Below are 10,599 nucleotides of genomic sequence, written 5' to 3'. Positions count from 1 at the left end.
TTGAAAATGTAACAAAATGATCATTGGCTCGCAGGCCTTCAGTTATCGTAAGGCCAAAAGTAATTTTCTGAGCCATCTCTGCTTCGGCGTCCCTGCGGGTATTCCTGCTCAAATCGGTTCCTGGCATCCTGCATCGCATTGTTAGTATTATAAATTTGGTAAGGCGGAGGTGGGTTTTGAGGATCAGTGTAATATTGGGGTGTCAGACGTGTTGTCCCATAGTACTGATCGGGGTTGGAATAAAATAACTTGGTGTTATGGTTATTTCAATCAATACCATAACTGTTCCATCCCTGATTATGTACTTGAGCAATCTGGCGTTGCTCCATTCCTTGCTGACTCAACCTCATATTATTAACACTATTGGCCAAATTATCCCAACCAGATTGGGACGGATACCAAGGACCTTGATGTTGAACATTTGTCAGGGCTTCCATTTCCACTTCTTCTTCCTCTTGTTGTTCTTGTTGAACGTTTGCCCCACTACCACTCGCGCCACCTGCCACAAAAAGTACCAAACGCCTATTACCGTCATACATCAAAATCTCAGCATTAACATAAGAAACCTTTTTCTAGGCTTTCATTGCATGGTCACATTCTATCAGGTGATTAAGATCAATATTAAAGTGACGAGCAATCCGCGTAATGTAGTGGCCCCCTAGAAGCGGTTTATCTCTTCATGCATCCGTAGCGATACCCAGCAAATAGTTCCCAATTAACCCCTGTATATCGGTGTGACAACCCCGTTTTATTTCATCCATTATCCATAAATCCAGAGATTTTACCTTTTCATGTCCTTCGACTCTCGCATTAAAAGTACATGCGATAGGTCGATGGAGAAGCATATCGTCAGGGGTTGCTATTTCGGTATACCTGTGTCTGCTTGATTTGAACGGGCTAGATGCATTTGGCCCCCTAATCCTTCTCCAAAAGGATTGTTCATTAAAACCCACTCTCCCATGATACTCTGAGCTTAATAAATATGTCCTTAATTGTGCGTCAGTAAGCTCGTTAAAAATACCCAAAACTCTACATAACCCAAAACTACTCAAACTTCTTTCCTCACCCCCTAGTCGGAATCTAAAGAAAGCATCCGATAGTGGATCGCGAACATTATTGAATCGAAAAGTTGAGTAGAATTCTTTACATAGCACGGGAAACACTTGATCGTGTAGACTGAAAATGTGTTCCCATGCGTAGGTCAATATGTTATTATATGGTATAGCTAACAAATGAGTGACATGGGTGTGCATACCCGCATTAATTGGTCTACGGGTAATTCGAGCAAAAGTTTCCCCGTAATCATCATTGTCCCGAAGATGTTCTAACCATACTATTGGATTATTTTGAGCGTCTTCTTCTTCGCCAGATGATGATGATGAACGTTGTTGAACCGGTGGTGGTGGTGGAACGTTTCTTGATGTTCTGCCTCTTTTCGGTTGTCCACCTCTGCTAGATTGTCCCTGCAAAACATAATAACACCAAACCAAAGAACATAGAAACTGTTGTGTTAATGTTAGCTAAAAACATAACCGATAGCAAGGGGAATTAGTCATTCCATTCAAAGTTCATAAGCATTGTGATTCATATAAGCAAAAGCGTATGTTCAGAATAATTGATCACAGTCAACCAAAGTCAACATAAACTAGCAAATACACTCTCACAAAAATGTAGATCACAAAATTCACAATTAGGCATCAACTTAGGACTCAAGCATGTTGCGTTCATAGGTCATGATATTTAAACTTGCATTCTAATGATATTCATTACAATCATAGCACAAGTATCACAATTGAGTTTAAAATGACCATTATAATGCTACTACATTTACCATCAATCCACTTCAATAGGCTTAAACAAATGAAAATCAAGCATACATTTTTCATAAGATCATTACAATTCAAAGCATGCTAAAAATTCAAGAGCATTCAATTTATGACCCGGCCAAATTAACATCTACATCATCAACAACAATTAAACATTTCACAAGCTTCATAAACATCACAAACAAACTCAATATCTTGAATTAATTACCCTAATTTTGAATTTAATCACTAAAAACCCTAGAATCATGAACTTATCCATTAAACATATAATTATTGCAAAATCAAGACATAATGGGTAATTAAACAACTAAGGCATGTTAATCTAAACAAGAATCATGCAAATCAAACACCCCACACTTATCTTTCATCAAATTATACATATAGACATACAAATCAAGTAATTAAGAAAGAAAAGTATGAAAAGGGAGTAGCAATACCCTAGAAAACATGATTCAAGCTTGGATTTGAAGGAAGAATTCACGAATTTGAAGGAAGAAATTAGGGTTTTTAGAGTGTTGGTTCATTTTTGGGAGAGAAAAGTTGAGTTAAAAGTGTGTGTGGTTGAAAAATGGGTTGGATAACCCTTTAAAACACGTTTTTTTCTGGGTCAGGTGCCTGGACAGCGTCCAAGGAACTGGACGGCGTCCAGTAAAGAAGGACTGGACGGCGTCCAGAAATCTGGATGGCGTCCAGAAATCTGGACGGCGTCCAGTTGTTAAGCGTGGGAAGGCATCTAGAAGGTTTGGACGGCGTCCAGTTTCACTAAAAAGTACTGACCATTATTTGAGAAAACCCTTTGAAATTGGACGGCGTCCTACTGGTCTGGTGGCTCAAAATTTGCATAAAACTCATAAAAATTCTCATTTTCAACACACAAAAGCTCATATCATCATCATCATAGATCATTTTGTACATTAAAAACAATCAAACCAATCATAAAATACTTAATTCACACTATTTACACGCGTGAACTTTCTTTAACGAGTCGTTCACCCAACTCATCCCCATTTTGATTTAGGCTTTGTTCTCAAAGTTGAGGCTAACCTCGTCTTCGATTTCCAGGGGACCATCGACATAGTGTTTGACCCGGTGGCCATTCACTTTAAAAATATTGCCCTTCCAGTTCACCACTTCAATTATACCATAAGGGTGCACCCTTCTAACAACAAATGGTCCCGACCATCGGGACTTAAGCTTCCCTGGTGATAACTTGAAACGGACATTGTAAACAAGGACACGATCTTCTTCCATGAATTCCTTTAGATTTTTCAATCTCTTTTCGTGCCATTGTTTGGTCTTTTCTTTATAGATTAGAGAGTTGTCATAGGCTTCAAGCCTCAACTCGTCTAATTCATTTAACTGGGTCAAACGTAATCGACCCACCTCTTGATAATCCAAATTACATGCCCTTAGCGCCCAATGCGCTTTTTGTTCAATCTCCAAAAGGAGATGGCATGCTTTCCCGTATACCATACGGAAAGGAGTGGTTCCAATAGGTGTTTTATAGGTCATGCGAAAGGCCCACAATGCATCGTTTAACTTAACTGACCACTCTTTTGGATTTGCACCAACGGTCTTTTCAAGTATGCGTTTTAACGACCGATTGGTATTTTCCACTTGCCCACTTGTTCGGGGATGATAGGATGTTGAAATTTTATGGATCACTCCATATCTTTTCAAAACCTTTTCTAATTGCTTATTGCAAAAGTGGGTGCCCCGGTCACTGATAAGGGCTTTTGGTGTGCCAAACCTTGAGAAAAGTTCCATCAAAAAGGTTACTACAACTCGGCCATCATTTGTTGGTAGAGATTTTTCCTCTGCCCATTTCGAAACATAGTCTATGACAACAAGTATGTAGAGGTAAGAATGAGACTTTGGAAAGGGCCCCATAAAGTCAATTCCCCAAACATCGAACACCTCGCATACTTGGATGCTTTGTTGAGGCATTTCATCCCGTTTAGTGATTTGACTGGCCCGTTGGCACGCGTCACAAGCCTTACAAACATTGTAGGCATCTTTGAATATTGTAGGCCAATAGAAACCGGCCTCGTAAACTTTCCTCCCCGTGATTTTGGGACCAAAGTGCCCACCTGTTGGACCAATGTGACAATCAAGCAGAATTTCGGTGCATTCCTTCCCCGAAACACACCTGCGAATAACTCCATCTGCACATCGCCTAAATAGATAAGGGTCTTCCCAAAAATAGTATTTTAGGTCACTAAAGAATTTCTTTCTTTTCTGATGTGACCAACTGGTTTCTAGGTACCCCCCCCCCCCCCCCCCAACAATGTAATTGGCGAAATCAACATACCACGAGTCTTCCACCTTCTCTACTCGCATGAGATATTCATCGGGAAAATCATCTTTAATACTCGATTCATGGAGTACTTCAAGATTGGGATTTTCAAGTCTAGAAAGATGGTCAGCCGCGACATTTTCGGCAGATTTCTTGTCCTTAATCTCGATATCAAATTCTTGCAAAAGCAAGACCCATCTTAGCAATCGAGCTTTTGCATCCGGCTTAGAGAAAAGGTATTTCAATGCCGAATGATCGGTGAAGACAATTGTCTTCTATAGGACAAGATATGATCAGAATTTGTTAAAAGAAAAGACGATAGCAAGGAGCTCTTTTTCCGTGGTTGTGTAGTTCAATTGAGCTCCTTGTAAAGTCTTACTTGCATAATAAATGGGTTGAAAACGTATCTCAGCCCGTTGGCCCAAAACTGGACCAACTGCAAAATCCGATGCATCGCACATTAGCTCGAATGGTAATGACCAATTTGGAGCTATGATTATTGGTGCGTTGATAAGTTTTTGTTTTAAAACATTGAATGCCTTAGTGCATTCACTTGTGAAAACAAAGGGTGCATCTTTTTCGAGAAGTTTATTCAATGGCGTTGCAATTTTTGAAAAATCTTTAATAAATCGTCGGTAAAACCCGGCATGCCCAAGAAAACTTCTCACACCCTTAACATTTGAAGGAGGTGGAAGGTTGGCAATGACGTCAACCTTTGCTGAATCCACCTGAATACCAACACTTAAAATTTTGTGCCCCAAGACAATGCCTTCTTTAACCATAAAGTGGCATTTCTCCCAATTTAGCACTAAGTTTGATTTCTCACACCTAATTAGCATTTTCTCTAAATTTAGAAGGCATGAATCGAACGTGTCACCGAAGACTGAAAAGTCATCCATGAACACTTCCATGCATTCTTCAATCATATTGTGAAAAATGGCCATCATGCACCTTTGGAATGTTGCGGGAGCATTACATAGACCAAAGGGCATTCGGCGGTATGAAAAGGTGCCATAGAGACACGTGAAGGTAGTCTTTTCTTGATCCTCGGGGGAGATGGGAATTTGAAAGTACCCCGAAAAACCATCTAGGAAACAATAAAAGCTATTTCCTGCTAGTCTCTCTAAAATTTGATCAATGAATGGTATCGGAAAATGGTCTTTTCTCATGGCATCGTTTAGCTTACGATAATCTATACAAACTCACCACCCCGTGACAGTTCGTGTTATGATAAGCTCGTCTTTATCATTGGTGATAACAGTTATACCACCCTTTTTAGGAACATAATGGACCGGGCTTATCCACGGACTGTCTGAGATTGGGTAGATTAGACCTGCATCTAGCAATTTAATAATTTCCTTCTTGACAACATCTTGCATATGAGGATTTATTCTCCTTTGATGTTGCACCACTGGTTTGGAATTTTCTTCCATCAAGATCTTGTGCGTGCAATAAGGACTAATTCCTTTTATATCATGAATTTTCCATGCAATGGCCGGTTTGTGGGCCTGTAACAAGGAAACAAGACGTTCTTTTTCATGTTTAGAAAGAAGTGAGGAAATAATTATCGGAAGCTTCGAATCTTCCTGAAGGAAAGCGTACTCAAGATGATCAGGGAGCGGCTTAAGCTCCAAAATTGGAGGTTCCTCAATTGAGGGTTTACTCCAGTACTCGCTATCCTTGTTCAGTTGTTCTATCTCCTCCTCAGTTGGTTCATACCCATTTGCCATCAAAGTGGCCATCACATCCATTTCTTCAACGAAAAATTCTTCATCTCCACTCGCCAAATCGTATACACCTGTTTCATCCGATTCGAGAACTTCCTGCAAGAACTCATAATGCGAATCTATGCTTTGCATAAAATAACAAGTATCATCTGAAGATTCAGGATATTTTAATGACTTGTCAATTGCAAAAGTCGCACTAGCTTCACCAATTCTAAGGGTCAACTGCTGGTCATAAACATCAATGACACATCTAGCAGTATTCAAAAATGGTCGACCCAAAATAATTGGTATTCTTTCATCAACTTCCATGTCTAAAACCACAAAGTCTGCCGGAAAAATTAGATTCCCGGTCTTAACTAACAAATTCTCTATTATTCCTCGAGGGAATTTTATAGAGCGATCAGCTAGTTGAATAGCCATTCGTGTGGTCTTGAGTTCCCAGGGGCTAATTTAAGGTAAATCGAATAGGGCATTAAATTGATACTAGCCCCCAAATCGGCCAATGCCCTCATACAGTCGAGGTCACCCATTAGACATGGAATAGTAAAACAACCTGGATCCCGAAGCTCTTCAGGAAGTGTGTTGGACACCAGCGCTGAACATCTAGCATTTAAAGTGACTGATGAAACGCTTTCCATCTTCTTCCGGTTAGTAAGTAAGTCTTTTAAGAACTTAGCATACTTGGGCATACCTGAAATCACATCAATAAAAGGCATATTTATGTTAATTTGTTTAAACATATCTAGAAATTTTAACCTTTCGGCTTCGAGCCTTTCTTGTTGTTACTTTCTTGGGTATGGGAGCGGTGGTTGATATGGCTTCATTACAGGTTTCTCCCGTTCTTTTTTCTCAACCGGCGCTTTGGACTTGAGCATTACGAGTAATTGGTCGTTCTTGATGCCACTCATGAGAATAATCGGCTTGCTTCTCGATTATCTCATAAGCCTCTTGCTCGGTTTTGTCCATGAGTGAACCTCCGGCCGCTTGATCAATGGAAATTCGGGTTGCAACATCACAACCCTTGTAAAAAATTTGAAATTGTTGGAAGGTATCCAGACCATGGTTTGGACAACCTCTTAGCATTTTGAAAAATTGATTCCATGCTTCATATATGGTTTCCATCGGCTTTTTGACAGAATTGGGTAATTTCTTGTTGGAGTCTCGCGGACTTAGAAGCTGGAAAATATTTCTTAAGAAATTTTTCCATCATACCATCCCAAGTTTCTATCGTAGCCTCGGCCAATGAATCTAACCAACTTCGTGCTTCCCCGTGGAGTGTCCATGGGAAAAGTCTTAAAAATATGGCCTGATCAGTGTCTGGTTTAAGTTTGAATAGAAGACATATCTCTTGAAAAAGACAAAGCTAAGGGATTTTTGGTTCAAATTCAGTGTAGAATTAAGTATGTACTTGTATCCATTGCGTTTAAAATAAAGTGCATGTATTCTCAGCTCAAAAATATAGATTGCAAAAGCAATTAAAAAGTGAGCAAATGAAACTCACGATGCTGTATTTCGTAGCAATTATTCAAATGACGGCACTGAACAAATGCAGGGTTGGCCTCAGATTCACGAACCTATATTAGCATATGTTGATCAATAACTATCTAACAAGCTAGGTCGGGTCATAGTGTATCACAAATCCTAATGCTCGAGACCGACATGCAAAAGTTAACAAAAGTCATCTCAAAAGTCAAACTGACCCAATATGATCTTTAAATCTATACATGTTTATTATATTAACATAGTATAAGTCTTGATAATTGAACGAATTTATTGTTTATCAAACTCAAAATACTATTTATTTCAGGAGCTATATTATATTTGAATTATCATGGCAATCAAAAATATTTTATTATTTCACATAATTTTCCAATACTTGTAACATCAGATTATAGTGTTTATAAAGCTTTAAAACATGATAAGACAGTCAACTTTGACAATTGTTCAACAAAACGAGACGTGCCTTGATGTGCGAAACGTGGTATATGAATTGTTGTATGAAATAGTATGGAAAAATACCGATTAAAGATTGTTACACACTAACGGGCAGTGTACCCGATCGTGTAGTAGTATAAATAATGGTTTAGTTCCGTGTATTGTTCCAAGGACAGTTGTATTAGTCAAACTAGAATTAGAAACTATATTGTGATTAACTAAGTAAATGAAACTTAAAGGTACAAGATATAATGTTTTTGTGGCTATTTAACGATTTAGCCAAATCAGAGAAGATTAAAAGTAAAAACAATATTTTTGGTCTTTTAAGTTTATATAATGAAAACAAGTGCAAAGAAAGCAAATAAGATAGTTTGATTAAGATCAAAGATACGAAATGTTCATCTAGATATTTTACCCTCGGTATTGGATGTAAGTTATATTGTTAAGACCCGATTGAATGAATATATGTGTAAGCTACCTAATAGATTTACCAAGAGTTCTCTTTAGTAAACACGCAAACTCGATTACAAGATCAAGGGTTCCCTTTTCTCTATAGTTCTCGTGTTTGTAACCAAATAACTATGATATATATGCTAATCACCCAAATCGACTTGCCAAGAGTTCTCTTTAGCAAGTACTCAAACTAGAATTACTAAGTGGAGGGTTCCCTATCACCTAGACCTTTTCGTTTGTGACTAGTTGATTAGCTAGATTAAAGACTTGAATACCAATTGTCTTTTGCGTTCGCTCTACACAATTCATTCCTATATCGTCTAATCGTTTTGATCTAATTTACCCATTGGTCCGGTTTAGTAAACAATCAATCTAAGACAAGTTGATTGTAAATCAATATGATACATCAACAAGAGTTCTCTTTATCAACAACATATCAATTAACTAGATACAAATGATTTAACATCAATAAGCATGGTTCTTTAATTCAAGCTTTAATCTATCACACATAATACATTCAATCAATAAGTTTACATCCAATACTTTGGTTATTAATCTAGACAAACATTATAGAATTTAGCCAACAATCATATTAACAAACAAAATAGCAATCAATTGATAAGTAGAGTTCATTGTTAAGAACAAGAAATCAACCTAATAGAGAATGAATCTTGGATGAAGAAGGATTGGTTTCTTGATTCTTGGATGTTAGATCACTTGAAAGAGCTTGGAGTTCTCCAAAAATGCTCCTAAAATCGTCTTCTAACTCCTCTGGTTCGTCTCTCCTCGTATCTCCCTTAATCATTCACTTTTAAAGTAGTTAAAGTTGGTCAAAAAGCAAAAGTAGGCTGAAACCTACTTCTGGACGGCGTCCAAGATACTGGACGACATCCAGTTGTAAAGGGCTGGACGGCATCCAGATTTCTGGACGGCGTCCAGTTGTGAAGGGATGGACGGCGTCCAGTTGTGCTGAATTGTACTGTCTCGTTTTTTCATGATCTCCCTTCATTTGAACGGAGTCCCAATCATTTTGGACGGCGTCCAACATATCTGAAGCCTTGTTTTATCATTTTAGAACGTTAATTTGACCATAACTTGTATCGGGATCAACTATGATGAAATCACAACTTATAGAACGGTCATAATTCACCAAAACTCTTTATAAACCACTTTCCGATACACTTTACATACCTTTGTGTATTACTTGTAGAAACCGCCTTAACTATCCTTGATTCAAGAGTATTTCACACGATATTGCGAGATATATATATGATGTATTTGAGCAATATCATGCCTTATATAGAAATTTATTTACTCGATTAGTAATATCTAAAAAACCAATTTATCAATCTCATAGACAGGTTGTTTAAATATTAATTTGCAATTTCAAACACAGTTTCAATTAACGTCAAACATAATTCAGTTGACCATATCTTTTAATTCGTTCATCGAAATCACGCAATTTCTAAATGAAAAGTTATTAATTTTTCAATAGCTTTCCAACGACATGCATATCATATACTTTGTATCAATAAGATATGTATCATATTCGTGATTCATCATAAACTATCTAACGACAAAATTAAAGCATACAAGCATGCATAAACATATATACTCGACCACTAGACATTGATACACTATTAATATATAAAAGATAGGATATGAATGCTCACGTATCATTATTATGATTCAATATTGCATGAAAGTACGTAGACGCAACGGGACGGATAGACACTAGGTTGACCTCATGAACAATACCTACGAACATTACCCATAACCTCCATAGCTATAACCCATAATTTCTTTAGCTTTAACCCGCTCGAAAACCAGTTTTGAAAATAATGCGCTCATGACCTCGTCGTAGTATTTTATGTATAATAATACTAATAATAATACTCCCAACTACAAGATTAATAATAATATTAATCTTAATAATAATAATAATAATAATAATAATAATAATAATAATAATAATAATAATAATAATATAAATATATATATAGAGAGAGCAGAGAGAGATGTGTGAAACTCGTCGAGTAAACTGGCCTTTTATAGGCATATTTCCATTTCCTGTAGCCCATGCGATCGCATGGGCTTATAGTACTTTTACCATGCGGTCGCATGGCTTGTCTGGCCAGCTCATTTTATTTTATTTTCTTGTTTGTCGACATATTATTATATAATATATATATATATATATATATATATATATATATATATATATATATATATATATATAAAATATTAATTATATATATTATATTATATTCATGTGCATAGTTGACTTGTAATTTTAGGTCCGTTGACTCGTACGTTGATACTCGGTTTATGTCTCGGTTCCGGATTTTCGGACGTTACTTCG

General features: G+C 37.2%; 1 non-coding gene across 1 annotated transcript; it reads left to right on the top strand.

Annotated features, from left to right (window-relative positions):
- Positions 1–6,903: 6,903 nt before the first annotated feature.
- On the top strand, positions 6,904–7,011 carry LOC139895341 (small nucleolar RNA R71). Its single transcript, XR_011775797.1, has one exon. It is a non-coding gene; the product is annotated as a small nucleolar RNA R71 (small nucleolar RNA).
- The last annotated feature ends 3,588 nt before the right edge of the window (positions 7,012–10,599 follow it).

The sequence above is a fragment of the Rutidosis leptorrhynchoides genome, chromosome 2 (assembly GCF_046630445.1).
Source record: "Rutidosis leptorrhynchoides isolate AG116_Rl617_1_P2 chromosome 2, CSIRO_AGI_Rlap_v1, whole genome shotgun sequence".
NCBI lineage: Eukaryota > Viridiplantae > Streptophyta > Magnoliopsida > Asterales > Asteraceae > Rutidosis > Rutidosis leptorrhynchoides.
The sequence above is the reverse complement of the archived record's forward strand: the minus strand, read 5'-3'. Positions and strand labels throughout refer to the sequence as shown.